Source organism: Cetorhinus maximus, chromosome 5 (assembly GCF_964194155.1).
Source record: "Cetorhinus maximus chromosome 5, sCetMax3.hap1.1, whole genome shotgun sequence".
In the NCBI taxonomy this organism is placed as follows: Eukaryota; Metazoa; Chordata; class Chondrichthyes; order Lamniformes; family Cetorhinidae; genus Cetorhinus; species Cetorhinus maximus.
The window spans coordinates 6,389,009-6,405,139 of NC_135883.1; the positions used below are offsets into that span (position 1 = coordinate 6,389,009).

General features: G+C 45.3%; 1 protein-coding gene across 2 annotated transcripts in view; it reads left to right on the forward strand.

The window, feature by feature from the left end:
• kif3ca (kinesin family member 3Ca) overlaps positions 1-16,131 on the forward strand; it is a 345,217-nt gene that overhangs the window by 278,104 nt on the left and 50,982 nt on the right. The gene's annotated exons all lie outside the window — the stretch shown is intronic.

Here is a 16,131-nt window from a genome sequence, read left to right on the forward strand (position 1 = left end):
TTCTGCTATTTGACATGCATGTAGTCCTGAGTTGTGGCTTCACCACATTGACACATCATTTTTAAGTTTGCTGCTGCTCCTGGCATGCCCTCCTCACTCTTCTTTGAACCAGTTTTGATCACCTGGCTTGATGGTTATGGTAGATATGCTGGGCCATGAGGTACAGATTGTGGTTGTATACAATTCTGCCACTGCAGATAGCCCACAGGGCCTCATGGATGTGCAGTTTTGAGTTGCTACTTCTGTTCGAAATCTATCCCATTTAGCATGATGGTAGTGCTACACAACACCATGGAGGGTATCTTTAATGTGAAGATGGGACTTTGTCTCCACAAGACTGTGCGATGGTCTCTTCTACTAATAATTTCATGGACAGATCCATCCCAGCAGGTTGAGATTAGTGAGGATGAAGTCAAATAGTTTTTCCCTCTTGTTGGCTCCCTCACAACCTGCCGCAGATGCCGTCTAGCAACTATGTCCTTTAATACTCGCCATCTCGGTCTGTAGTGGTGTTAACGAGCCACTCTTGGTGATGGACCTTGAAGTCCCCCACCCAGAGTACATTCTGTGCCCTTGTCATCCTCAGTGTTTCCTCCAAGTGGTGTTCAAATGGAGGAGCACTGATTCATCAGCTGAGGGCTGGCAATCAGGAGGAGGTTTCCTTTCCCATGTTTGACCGGATGTCATGAGACTTCATGGGGTCCAGAGTCGCTGTTGAGGACTAATAGAGCAACTCCCTCCCGACTGTATACCACCTCTGGTGGGTCTGTCCTGTAATGGGAACAGAACAGACCCAGGTATGGCGATGGTGATGTCTGAGACATTGCCTGTAAGGTATGATCCTGGGAATATGACTACATCAGGCTATTGCTTGCCTAGTCTGTGGGACAGCTCTCCCAATTTTGGCATAAGTCCCCAGATGTTAGTAAGGAGGACTTTGCAGAGTCATCAGGGCTGGGTGTGCTGTTGTTATTTTTGGTCATTCAGGTGCTCTGTCTGGTTTCATTCCTTTTAGACTTTGTTTGCTAGGGCATTGCAGAGAGTATCTAAGACTCAACCAAATTTTTATGGGTCTGGATCCACATGTAGGCCAGACCAGCAGATTTCCTTCCCTGAAGGATATTAGGGAATCAGGTGGGTTTTAATGACAATCGGCAATGGATTCATGGTCAACATTAGACTAGCTTTCAATTCCACATTTATTAATTGAATTTAAATTCCACCAGCTGCTGTAGTGGATTTGAATCCATGTCCCCAGAGCATTAGCCTGGGCCTCTGGATTACTATTCCAGTGACATTACCACTACACCATCACCATATCTACCTGGGCCTCAAATTCATTTTAAGTACATTCGCTTTCACAAAAAAAGAAAGATGCTGCATTTGCACCTATCTGGATCTGAGTATCAACCAATAGTCTACTAGAATTATCAGCCATTAGTTTGTGACAAAGGAACCACTTAGGATATTGTATTTCATAAAGGACTGACATAATGGGCTAGATTTTGTTGTGAAAATAACAGAGGGGCTATCAGCACTTACTGGCATTTATGTTCAAACCAGACAGCAATTTATCTCGAGTGCACAGGTACAGTTAAATGCGATCATCCAGATGTTGTTGTCTGAAAGGCACCAATGTTCCATAAACTGTTTGAAAATGGCATCTCACTGTTTGGCTCCCCATTTTCATGTATTGAGTGTTATGACGATCCTGTACTGACATCAAGAATAGACACAACTCACCACAAAATGTTAAGCCAAGTAATTCCAGTCCAGATACACTTTAAATAGTGTGGTGAGTCTCAATTACTGCCAAATAATCTCTCTGGCACTGAAAATTAACTTATACAAATGTGGACACCCATTCCTTTGTTGATTAATTATTGTTGGAGATTCTAAAAAATAATTTAAAAAATTTTTTCTTTCTGTCTTCTTTAACACTCTTTCTCTCTTGATCTAGCCTTTGTTCCCTTCTCTCTGCTTCAGTTTCTGTACCTAACTTGACATTGAAATCACTGTCCCAGTTTACACTTCCTGATTCAGACTCTACACCGCTCATTAACAGTTTTTCAATCTGATTGATGAAAGAGACATTGTTGCTTGCCCTGTTTCTAAAGGTATCAGATGCCCTGCGGGGGACACCGTGCCATTTTGATGTCCCACTGACAGCAATTTGCCGCACAAAACTCCATAGAAACTCTGTGGGTAAGTGCAAGGCAGACAAGCGGTAGCCATTATTTTATCACTTAATTGGAAGAAAGATTCCTGAGTCCAGGAAAATCTCCCCTTGTGTCTTCTTGGTGACAGCTATAATTCAGGGAAATTTCCTTGAATTTCTCGCAGTTCGCTTCACACCTAACCCCCTTACTGAAAATCGTGGCCCAGTAATATTAAAAATGAAAACGATTTTGTCATAATTAAATCAAAGATGCAGGTGCAAGGCTCAAACGAGGCAAAGCTCAGGGAGATAAGAAGGGAATGGCCTAAATTAACTGGACAGAAAAATAAATGAACAGCTTATCATACCAGAACTGGGAAGCCTTCTAACTTTACACTGGTAGAATATAAAATAAATATTTTTCTGTATGGCAAAAAGAGGGAGCATCAAAGAATAGTCTTTGATTATTGAATAGAGAGCAAAGTGAAACTAAAGTTAGGGTTAATAATACTGAAGATAAAAGTGGAAGTTGGGTGTAACGAGAGATTCAAAGGGCAGATAAACTGATAACGTAGGTGAACTATTTAACAATTGTCGGAAAAGTAATGAAAAGATGCTGAACGGTGTTGAATGGAGAGATCAATGGGTTCAAATATGTAATTCCCTAAGAAAGTGGGTGCTAAAATGATTTTAAATGGCTATTTTGGGTTTTATAAATTGAAGCATAGAGTACAAAACTAATTAAATTAGGGCCACAAAATTTTGCTCCAGTGGTGCCCGTGGTTTCATTATTATTGGTGTTGTTTGGCTCCAAAATGGGGTCAGGAGCTCTTGCACACTTCTGGAGTGAGCAGGAAGGTTAGTAACATGGGCGTCAGTGGCGTGCACTAGAAATATGCAGGGCAGGCAGATTGTTGTCAGTCAGCCACATAACACTGACTTGACGCCAGCACTACCATTTTCAACCTCGCAGTGCCAGCTAACACCCTCTCTCAAACACAGACAGACGTTCAGCAGGAGAAAGGACCCCCACCAATGCTACTTAAAGGGATCATCAACTACTCTCAGGTTGGCTAATGATTCATTCCTGCTGGGTCTGTCTGAATTTGTAGAAGTACTTGGTGGTTTGCAAAGTTGTTTAAAGTTGGTGAAGTTGATAAGGATGGTGCTGCACGTCCAGAAGGTCTTGGTTGCAACTTCAGGGGTTCTGGCCAGATCACTTGCTCTCAATCATGGGTGCAGTGGTTACCATCCCCCTTGGGTTGTAGTACGACAGGTAGATGGAACAGAGGCAGCAAAGAAAGGGCAGACTGTTCGCAGAGGGAAGATGGGGAGGGGAAGAAGGGCTCTTAGCAGAAGGCCTTATCCACTTAGGGTCTTCAGGGAGATTTCTCTTACCTTGGGAACAATGTGTATGATGATTCCATTCTACAAAGAAGGTGCTCACTGAAATCTACTACCTCTTGCAGGCAGACGTGCAACCTCAGAACAGGGCAAGGATGCCGCTGCTAGTGGCAGATGACTATGGCATTGAACTTCTTTGCACTGCAAATGGAGAGAGACTCGAGTATTTTACGGTACAGAGGGATCTGGATGTCCTGGTACATAATTCACAATAAAGTTAGCATGGAGGTCCAGCAATTAATTAGGAAGGCAAAGGGAATGTTGGCTTTTATTGCAAGGGGAATCAAATATAAAAGTAGGGAAGTTTTGTTACAGTTGTACAGGACCTTGGTGAGACCACATCTGAAGCGTGGTGTACAATTTTGGCCTCCTTACTTAAGAAAATATTTAATTGCATTAGAAGCAGTTCAGAGAAGGTTTACTTGACTGATTCCTGGGATGAAGGGTTTAGCTTACGATGAGAAGTTGAGCAGATTGTGCCTGTACCTATTAGAGTTTAGAAGAATGAGAGGTGACCTGATAGAAACATATAAGATACTGAGGGGATTTGACAAGATGGATGTTTCCCCTTGTGGGGATTCTAGGATTAGGAGACACAGTTTAAAAATTAGGGGTCTCCCACTTAAGTCAGAGATGAAGAGAAATTATTTCCGTCGGAGGGTCATTAGTGTGTGGAATTCTCTTCCTCAGAGAGCAGTGGCAGCTGGGTCACTAAATACATTCAAGGCTGAGTTATATAGATTTTTGATTGATAAGGGAGTCAAAGGTCATGGGGGGCAGACGGAAAAGTGAAGTTGAGGCCACAATCAGACTAGCCATGATCTTATTGAAGATGGGGCAGGATCGAGGGGCTGAATGGCCTCCCCCTGCCGCTAATTCTTGTGTTCTTGCAAGCTCCTTTTCCAAGTTGGAGCCAAACTCCTCCACGCTCCTTGGCAATGACAACAGGTTTTCTGGCAATCAACTAAATGCACCAAGCATTCATTGTGCACTCCCACCAGCCTTTTTCTGTACACTGCCCCATTTAGGTCCTCATCTGAGTCTCCTGCAGCAGAATTTCTATGTGGCCCCACGCTCTTGGGAACTGGCACCTTCCTGAACCTTCCCGCTGACAAGACTGCAGGCCACTCGTGCCCAGTGGTTCACCACTTGCAGATCTCACCTCTCTGCACTCTCTGAAGTTTGTGCAGTGCTAGTATCTGAGCTGGTGGCTGTGAGTGACGGTGTTTCATCATCACCAGTGTTCTGCTGCTCTTGTATTTCACACTCTCTCATCAGTGCTTGACCCTGTGGCACTTCTTGAGTATCTGGAAAGTTAAGGGTGAGAAGAGGGAGCGAGGGGAAGGTAAGAAGTGCAGGTCAGGAACTTACCATCATCTTCTAATGTTTCAGTCCAGCCACCACTGGCTGTGGGCTCAGTTGTTCTACTCCATTGATGGACAACACCATCTCCTCCATGGGGGTGAGGACATGTCGTGCTGCCTGTCTTCTGCTGGTTAGGTATTGCTCTCTGTGGTATGTGCCATCATGTCCTGCAAGGGAGAAGGAAGTGTGTCGGTGATTGTGGTGCAATTTTTTTGGGTGGTGTGTCTGCCACAATCGAATAGCTGGCAGTGTATTGTAGGTGTGAGGTTTGCAGCAGTGCAAAGTGCATGAGGATGAGGTGAGGCTATGAAATTTACAAATGAGTTATGCTCAATGGAGACTGTTGGTAGTTAAGTGTAGGTGCTAGGGGTGGGATGGTGAATCCTGCACTGCATCCAACTCTTCAAACTAGACTGCTAGCATTGACAATCCTGGCTATCTGCTCCCACAACCATCTCAGTGTATGTCTGGAGGATGTCCTGGTCCCTTGTGGATAGGGGACCTCTCTCTTCCTGTCCACCTCCTGCACCAGCATCTCCAGTGCTGTATCAGAGAACCTTGGAGCGCACTCTTTCTTCTGTTGCACCATTTGTACTGTTCTGCCTTCTCAGAAACCCTTCCCCAGCCACTTCCAGTACCTGCTGCAGCCAAATACACCCCTGCCACTTTAAGCTGTAAATAGGGCCAGCCTTGCACAAATTGCTAGGCCCCTCACTGAGGTGTGCAACCTCTTAGCAGCGCATTTAATGCTGGGTTGCACGCGACTGTCATTATGATTAGCTGACTGCACATCTGCTAGACTGTGTCTGAGCTTCTGCCAGGAGTGGTGCAGCTTCAGACTGAACATATATCAGCAGAGAATGTCATGTATGCAAAATAACAGGAGTCCAGCCAAGCAGCAACTGCTGCTGTGTCTATCATCTTTCTACAGTGCATTCCAGGTGGGGGTGGTGGGGGTGGGGGGGGGTAAATTATCTCTAGTCCAATTCAACAAACTCAGGTCAATGCAATTTTGCCTATAGTGCACAGAACTCAAAATGCTTCAATGCTGTGTTTGAGTGTTACACAACTTTAAATTATTCTTGCTATGTATAATAATCAGTGAGAGGTCTACAACTACCCACCCTTCACCATAGTTTTTCCAGACTTAACCCAAGTTGAGAAGGACAAAATCTCTCATTGTACTACCCGCTTTCACTATTGAAATGAATGAACGTCTCCATGTTCGCTGTCAGACTACCTTGAAATCCCAGTGAGAAACGTTCGTATGAGATTTTATAGCCATCGCGAGCTTTGCTCTGTGGAGATTGTCTCCATCAGGGATGCAATGGAATATTGATGGGAGAGATGGGAATTGTATGGGAGGGATGGAAGGAATGGAGGATGGGGATGGTATGAGCGGGGTGCTTTTCCCAGAATGATAAGTTTCGATTCAATTAATTGATTAAAATCTTTGATGAAAGAATAATCAGAAATCCTATATTTTAAGAAGTAGCTTTGCAATGAAGATAATAACGACACCACCAATATTTTGCTGGTCTCAGCTAATTGGAGAACATTATCACGGTGCAGTGGTGCTTTGGTTCACTGCAGCATCCAGTTGCCATAGGTTTGGTCTCCTAATCTGCTGAGTTTCCCTTTTTAGCTGCACTGTAGGTGAAAAAATATTTCAAAGGGAGTGAGTCATTTAATGTTCCTCATGCTGAACTCCTGCAAACACAAACCAGACTCAGAGTGGCATTGGTGGCATCCTCCAGCTGCAATGGAGAAACTAATAAGACCAAAGAGAGCTAGTGTTAGAAGATTACCAGGGGAGTGAACTTGCGTTCTGAAACACTTAAGTTAAATTGGAGCATTTTTAGTCTTGATCTTCAAATATGAATGTCAGGATCAGTATCTCAGAGCCAGTAGCTGTAAAAGTCATAAGGATCCTGATTGTTTTTCTCTTCCCCAATCTATGGAGCAATAACACCCCGATCATAACTCTCCAACCACAATCCCAGCACAAACTGGGGTTCATCTCTGTTATGTGTACGATCGTTCTGGATCACTACCAGATGAGGTAGCTAATATTCAGCTAATGAAGCTATGAAAAGACCTATAATATTCACTCCACTCTTGCATACAAAAGGGCCTGTTGCTTCCAAATCAGCGTCGCACATATTTTGACCTGCAGACGGGGTCGCGTTTTCTAACTTGAACAAAACAAAAATATATTTTGCCAGGTATCAATAGCTTTTGATAACTAAGGAATTGTCTGATTCAGACACAAAGGCGCACACAGCCCAGTCAACTGCAAAGTATTGCTCGCCAACATCTGGGGTCTTGTGCCAAAATTGGTGGAGCTGTCCCACAGGCTAGTCAAACAACAGCCTGACATAGTCATACTCACTGAATCATACCTTAGAATGTTCCAGACTCCTCCATCACCGTTCCTGAGGTGGCAGCGCAGCGGTTTACAGTTGGGAGGGAATGGCCATGAGAGTCCTCAACATTGACTCTGGTCCCCATGAAGTATCATGGCATCAGGTCAAAAATGAGCAAGGAAACCTCCTGCCGACTACCACCCACCATCCTCCCTCTGCTGATGAATCAGTACTCCTCCATGTAGAACATCAACAATGGCTTGGCAGCACCACTACTAACTGAGCTAGCCGATTCTGGAAGAACATATTGCAGCAAATGGTTAGAGAACCAAAAGGAGGGAAACGCCTACTTGACCTTGTCCTTGCCAGTCGACCTGTTGCAGATGCATCTGTCCATCACATTATTGATAAGAGTGACCACTGCACAATTGTTATGGAGATAAAATCCCAGTTTCACACTGAAGACACCTTCCATTGTGTTGTGTGACATTATCACTATGCTAATAGGATAGCTTCAGGACAGATCTAGCAGCTCAAACCTGGGCATCCATGAGACTCTTTGGACCATCAGGGGCAGATTTGTATTAAACCACAGTCTGTAACCACATACGAACACACCAACAAGGAGCAGGAGTAGGCCATTCAGCCCCTCGAGCCTGCTTCACCATTTAATAAGCTCATGGCTGATCTGATAGTAACCTGAAATCTGCATCCCACTTACCCCCGATAACCTATTACCCCCTCGCTTACCAAGAATTTATCTATCTCTGCCTGAAAAATATTCAAAGACTCTGTTTCCACCACCCTTCCAGGACGAGACTTCCAAAGACTCACCACCCTCTGAGTGAAAACTTTTTTGCCTCATCTCTGTCTTAAATGAGCGACCCCTTATTTTTAAACATTGACCCCTAGTTCTAGATTCTTCCACAAGAGGAAACATCCTCTCCACATCCACCCTGTCAAGACCCCTCAGGATCTTGTATGTTTCAATCCAGCCCAGCATATCCCTCACTTTACCATTATCATCAAGCCAGGGTGCAATCTTAGACCAAAGAAGAGTGAAGGAGAGCATGCCAGGAGCAGCACCAGGTATACCTAAAAATAAGGTGCCAACCTGGTGGAATTACAACACAGGATTATATGCATACTAAACATCTTAAGCAGCATACTGTAGACAGAGCTAAACAATCCCAATTTGAACGGATCAAAGCTCTGCAATCCTTTCACATCCATCCATGAACGGTGTTGAAAAATGAAATAATTAACAGGAAGAGGAGGCACCATGAACTCCCCATCCTCAGTGATGGGGGAGCCCAGCACATCAGTGCAAAAGACAAGGCTGATCATCTTCAGCCAGAAAGGTCAAATGGACGGATCCACCTTGGTCACCTCTTGAGGTTCACGCCATTAAAAATGCCAGTCTTCAGCCATTTTGATTCACTCCACATGATATCAAGAAATAGCTGAGCACACTTGATATGCCAAATACCATAGGCCTGACCACTTCCCAGCTGTAGTGCTGAAGACTTGTGCACCAGAGCCGTCTCCATTTCTAGCCAAGCTGTTCAAGTACGACTACAACACTGGCATCTACCCAGCAATGGGGAACATTGTCCAATCATTAAGATAAAAGCTAAAAACTGCAGCTGCTGGAAATCCAAAACAAATTAAAAATACCTGGAAAAACTCAGCAGGTCTGGCAGCATCTGCGGAGAGGAACACAGTTAACGTTTCGAGTCCGTATGACTCTTCAACAGAACTAAGTAAAAATAGAAAAGAGGTGAAATATAAGCTGATTTAAGGGGGGGGTGGAGGGTAGAGCTGGATAGAGGGCCAGTGATAGGTGGAGATTGCCAAAGGATGTCATAGACAAAAGGCCAAAGAGGTGTTGAAGGTGGTGATATTAGCTAAGGAACGTGCTAATTAAGGGTAGAAAGCAGGACAAGCAAGGTACAGATAGCCCTAGTTTGGGGGGGGGGGGGTCCACTCCTTTCAAGTGAAGCAGCATTTCACTTGCACTTCCCTCAGTTTAGTCTACTGCATTCGCTGCTCCCAATGCGGTTTCCTCTACATTGGAGAGACCAAACGCAGACTGGGTGACCACTTTGCGGAACACCTTCGGTCTGTCCGCAAGCATTACCCAGACCTCCCTATCGCTTGCCATTTCAACACTCCACCCTGCTCTCATGCCCACATGTCCGTCCTTGGCTTGCTGCATTGTTCCAGTGAAGCTCAACGCAAACTGAAGGAACAGTACCTCATCTTCCGACTAGGCACTTTACAGCCTTCCGGACTGAATATTGAGTTCAACAACTTCAGATCATGAACTCTCTCCTCCATCCCCACCCCCTTTCCAATCCCCCTTTTTCCAATAATTTATATTTTTTAATATATTTTTCTTTTCCCAACTATTTCCATTATTTTTAAATATATTCCCATCCATTGTTTCATCTCCACCTTTTAGCCTATTTCGATCCCTTCCCCCCAACCCACCCCCACTAGGGCTATCTGTACCTTGCTCATCCTGCTTTCTACCCTTAATGTCACCATTAGCACATTTCTTAGCTAATATCACTACCGTCAACACCTCTTTGACCTTTTGTCTATGACATCTTTGACAATCTCTTCTTTGCCTGCACCTATCACTGGCCCTCTATCCAGCTCTATCTGCCCCAACCCCCTTTACCAACTTATATTTTGCCTCTTATCTATTTTTCCTCAGTTCTGATGAAGAGTCATACGGACTCGAAACGTTAACTGTGTTCCTCTCCGCAGATGCTGTCAGACCTGCTGAGTTTTTCCAGCTATTTTTATTTTTGTTTCAGATTTCCAGCATCCGCAGTATTTAGCTTTTACTCCATATGTCTTGGTCAAAACCTTAAATCTGTGTCCCCTGGTCCTTGTACCATCAGTTAATGTCTACCTCATCAAAACCTATCGCAATCTTATACACCTCTATCAGATCTCCACTCCACCTGCTTTGCTCCAAGGAGAAAAAGCCCCAACTTCTCCACCCCAGACATAGAGCTAAACTCTCTTATTTCTGGAACCATTCTGGTAAATCTGCTCTGCACCCTATTATGGACCCTCATATCCTTCCAAAACTATGGTGACCAGAACTGGATACCATACTCTGACCAGACTTTATAAAACATAAGTACATCAGCATAACTTCCCAGCTTTTGTGTTCAATACCTCTATTTATGAAACCCAATATCCCACATGCTTTGCTAACTACTATCTAAATATATCTTGCCACCTTGAAAGATCTATGCACATGAACCCCACCCAACACCGCCCCCACCACGCCATCCCTCTTGTCCCTGCACATCTTTCAAACTGTGCCATTAAGTATGTATTTCCTCTCCTTACCCTTCTGTCAAAATGCATCACCTCACACTTCTCTGTATCAAATTCCATCTGCCACTTGTCTGCCTAATCTGTTGCAATCAATTGGAATCATCCTCACTGTTTGCCACACCTCCATGTTTGGTATCACCAGCAAATTTTGAAATTTTACTCTGAATTCCAATATCCATGTCATTTATATATTATATATATATCTCAAAAACACAGTGGTCCCAGCACTGACCCTTGAGGAACACCACCATCTACCATCCTCTCATCTGAAAAATAACCACTCACTGATTTCTGTCCTCAAGCCACTTTTTTTATCCAAGCTAACGCTGATCCTCCAATTCCATGAGCCTCAATTTTATTCGGCAGCCTTTTATGTGGTACTTTGTCAAACACTTTCTTAAAATCCATGTAGACAATATCCACTGAATTCCATTATCAATGTGCTCTGTTACTTCATCATAAAATTCAATTACATTAGTCAGGCACAATCTGCTTTTTACAAATCCATGCTGGCTATCCTTGATTAACTCAAACCTCTCCAAGGGCCTGCTGAATTTTTCTCTGATTATTGTTTCTCAAATTTTACCCACCACTGATGTTAAACTGACTGGCCTTTGCCCAGCTTTCTGTTGACAGGGAACGATTGGACAATAAAAATACCTGGAAAAACTCAGCAGGTCTGACAGCATCTGCGGAGAGGAGCACAGTTAACGTTTCGAGTCCATATGACTCTTCAACAGAACTAAGTGAAAATAGAAAAGAGGTGAAATATAAGCTGGTTTAAGGGGGGGGGTTGGGACAGGTAGAGCTGGATAGAGGGACAGTGATTGGTGGAGATAGCCAAAAGATGTCATAGACAAAAGGCCAAAGAGGTGTTGAAGCTGGTGATATTATCTAAGGAATGTGCTAATTAAGGGTAGAAAGCTGGACAAGCAAGGGACAGATAGCCCTAGTGGGGGTGGGGTGGGGGGAAGGGATCGAAGTAGGCTAAAAGGTAGAGATAAAACAATGGATGGAAATACATTTAAAAATAATGGAAATAGGTGGGAAAAGAAAAATCTATATAAATTATTGGAAAAAAAGGGGGGGGGGGGATCGGAAAGGGGGTGGGGATGGAGGAAAGAGTTCATGATCTGAAGTTGTTGAACTCAATATTCAGTCCGGAAGGCTGTAAAGTGCCTAGTCGGAAGATGAGGTGCTGTTCCTCCAGTTTGTGTTGAGCTTCACTGGAACAATGCAGCAAGCCAAGGACGGACATGTGGGCATGAGAGCAGGGTGGAGTGTTGAAATGGCAAGCGACAGGGAGGTCTGGGTCATGCTTGCGGACAGACCAAAGGTGTTCTGCAATGCGGTCACCCAGTCTGCCTTTGGTTTCTCCAATGTAGATGAAACCGCATTGGGAGCAGCGAATGCAGTAGACGAAGTTGAGGGAAGTGTAAGTGAAATGCTGCTTCACTTGAAAGGAGTGTTTGGGCCCTTGGACGGTGAGGAGAGGGGAAGTAAAGGGGCAGGTGTTGCACCTTCTGCAGTTGCATGGGAAGGTGCCGTGGGAGGAGGTTGAGGTGTAGGGGGTGATGGAGGAATGGACCAGGGTGTCCCGGAGGGAACGATCCCTGTGGAATGCCGCCGGGGGGGGGTGAAGGGAAGATGTGTTTGGTGGTGGCATCATGCTGGAGTTGGCGGAAATGGCGGAGGATGATCCTTTGAATGCGGAGGCTGGTGGGGTGATAGGTGAGGACAAGGGGGACCCTATCATGGTTCTGGGAGGGAGAGGAAGGTGTGAGGGCGGATGTGTGGGAGATGGGACGGACTCGGTTGAGGGCCCTGTCAACCACCGTGGGTGGAAAACCTCGGTTAAGGAAGAAGGAAAACATGTCAGAGGAACTGTTTTGGAAAGTGGCATCGTCAGAACAGATGCGACGGAGGCAAAGGAACTGAGAGAATGGGATGGAGTCCTTACAGGAAGCAGGGTGTGAGGAGCTGTAGTCAAGGTAGCTGTTGGAGTCGGTAGGCTTGTAATGAATATTGGTGGACAGTTTATCACCAGAAATTGAGACAGAGAGATCAAGGAAGGGAAGGGAAGTGTCAGAGATAGACCATGTGAAAATGATGGAGGGGTGGAGATTGGAAGCAAAATCAATAAATTTTTCCAGGTCCCGACGAGAGCATGAAGCAGCACCAAAGCAATCATCGATGTACCGGAGAAAGAGTTGTGGGAGGGGGCCGGAGTAGGACTGGAACAAGGAATGTTCCACATACCCCATAAAGAGACAGGCATAACTGGGGCCCATGCGGGTACCCATGGCCACACCTTTTATTTGGAGGAAGTGAGACGAGTTTAAGGAGAAATTATTCAGTGTGAGAATAAGTTCAGCCAGACGGAGGAGAGTAGTGGTGGATGGGGATTGGATGAAGCGGAGAGTGATCAGACCGTCCCGGTGGGGAATGGAGGTGTAAAGGGATTGGACGTCCATTGTGAAAAGGCGGTTGGGGCCAGGGAACTGGAAATTGTTGATATGATGTAGGGTGTCAGAGGAATCGTGGATGTAGGTGGGAAGAGACTGGACAAGGGAAGAGAGACCGGAGTCAAGATAGCAAGAAATGAGTTCCATGGGGCAGGAACAGGCTGACACGATCGGTCTGCCAGAACAGTCCTGTTTGTGGATTTTGGGTAGGAGGTAGAAGCGGGCCGTCCGAGGTTGGAAGAATAAGAGGTTGGAAGCTGTGGAGGGAAGATCTCCAAAGGAGATGAGGTCAGTGACAGTCCTGGAAACAATGGCTTGATGTTCAGTTGTGGGGTCATGGTCCAGTGGGAGGTAGGAGGAAGTGTCTGCGAGTTGACGCTCAGTCTCTGCGAGGTAGAGGTCAGTGCGCCAGACAACAACAGCACCACCCTTGTCAGCAGGTTTGATGACAATGTCAGGGTTGGACCTGAGAGAACGGAGTGCAGCCAGTTCAGAGAGAGACAGGTTAGAGTGGGTGAGAGGAGCAGAGAAATTGAGATGACTGATGTCACGCCGACAGTTCTCAATGAAAAGATCAAGAGCAGGTAAGAATCCAGAGGGAGGGGTCCAGGTGGAGGGAGAATATTGGATGTGGGTAAAAGGATCCGTTGAACGGGGAGAGGACTCCTGCCCAAAGAAGTGAGCACGGAGACGAAGGCGGCGGAAGAAGAGTTCAGCATCATGCCGAGCCCGAAATTCATTGAGGTGAGGGCATAAGGGTATGAAACTGAGTCCCCTACACCTCAACCCCCTCCCACGGCACCTTCCCATGCAACCGCAGAAGGTGCAACACCTGCCCCTTTACTTCCGCCCTCCTCGCCGTCCAAGGGCCCAAACACTCCTTTCAAGTGAAGCAGCATTTCACTTGCACTTCCCTCAATTTAGTCTACCGCATTCGCTGCTCCCAATGCGGTTTTCTCTACATTGGAGAGACCAAACGCAGACTGGGTGACCGCTTTGCGGAACACCTTCGGTCTGTCCGCAAGCATTACCCAGACCTCCCTGTTGCTTGCCATTTCAACACTCCACCCTGCTCTCATGCCCACATGTCCATCCTTGGCCTGCTGCAATGTTCCAGTGAAGCTCAACGCAAACTGGAGGAACAGCACCTCATCTTCCGACTAGGCACTTTACAGCCTTCCGGACTGAATATTGAGTTCAACAACTTCAGATCATGAACTCTTTCCTCCATCCCCATCCCCTTTCCGATCCCCCCCTTTTTTTTCCAATAATTTGTATAGATTTTTCTTTTCCCACCTATTTCCATTATTTTTAAATGTATTCCCATCCATTCTTTTGTCTCCACCTTTTAGCCTAATTCAATCCCTTCACCCCACCCCACCCCCACTAGGGCTATCTGTACCTTGCTCGTCCTGCTTTCTACCCTTAATGTCACCAGTAGCACATTTCTTAGCTAATGTCACCACCGTCAACACCCCTTTGTCTTTTTGTCTATGACATCTTTGACAATCTCTTCTTTGCCTCCACCTATCACTGGCCCTCTATCCAGCTCTACCTGTCCCAACCCCCTCAACCAGCTTATATTTCACCTCATTTCTATTTTTCCTCAGTTCTGATGAAGAGTTATACGGACTCGAAATGTTAAGAGATATGGGATTATGTGAGAAAGAGCCTTTTTTAAAGCAAGTATTGACCTGGAACTTGCTGCCCATAAGGGTGGTGGAAATGGAGATGATCAATGATTTCCAAAGGAAATTGGACAGGCACTTGAGGGAAATAAACTTGCCGGGTTATGAGGATAGAGTGGGGGAATGGGAGCCGGGATAGCCTTGATAGGCGAAATGGCTTCTTTCTGTGCCGTTTTGACTGTATGACCAGCATTCTGCAGGGGTGGCAGAAGTCCTGCATATATGACTGAAAGTGGGGGGCGACCCCACATCGGCGGGACTTGGGCCACAATTTGCCAGCAACAGTCAATTAAGTGGCCGCTTCTGGGGCTGCAGCCCCTATTAAGGATTTGAGTCTGTGCCAGGAGCTGCCCGCCCTGATTGATACCCCAGATTGGTACCATTGGTGCACCATGCTAGCAGCACGTACCATCTACATGATGCACTTCTGCAGCTCATCAAGGCTTCTTCAACAGCACCTTCCAAACCCACAATCTCTACCACCTAGAAGGTCAAGGGCAACAGGCGTATGCGAACACCACTACCTTCAAGTTCCCTTCCAAGTCACACGCCATCACTGTTTCTTCAATGTTGCTGGGTTAAAATCATGCAAATCCCTCCCTAACAGCACTGTGAGTATACATACACCACATGCACTGCAGCAATTCAAGAAGTTGGCTCAGAACCACATTCTCAAGGGCAATATATGCTGGCCTTGTCAGCAATGCCCACACCCTGTGAACTTAGTAAAACAATATCCTTTTAAATTTTCCATACAACCAATCTGACTGCTAATGAACCAATTGCAATCATTTTTATTAATTTCCCACATACCATTGACAGTTGGGAGATTTCTGCATTACATTTGGCTGTCATCCATCATCTGTCCAGCAGACAAATACTCATTATGTAATTAATGATGTAAAGCAACCTTCACCATATTTTAACATCCTTAACATGCTCATCAGACAATGTAGCATCAGAAATTTCCTAACAGATTGATGTATTCCAACATGTCCAAGCTTCCTTGACCAATGAATTATGGTCTCAATAGTAAGAAAACATTTCATTAAATTTCTAAAGACATCCCTATCTCAAATAGGTATTGTCAACTAATCCCTTAGCATTGACCAAGGCTAATTCCAATGCAGTACTGAGGGACTGCTGCACAGTCAAAGGTGCCATCTTTCAGAAGAAACATTAAACCGAGGTCATCTCTGCCCTCTCAAGGGAATCTAAAAGATTCCACGGCACTATTTCAAAGAAGAGCAGGGGAGTTATCCCCAGTGTACTGGCCAATATTTATCCCTCAAGGGACATACAGAAACAGATGATCTGATCATTAT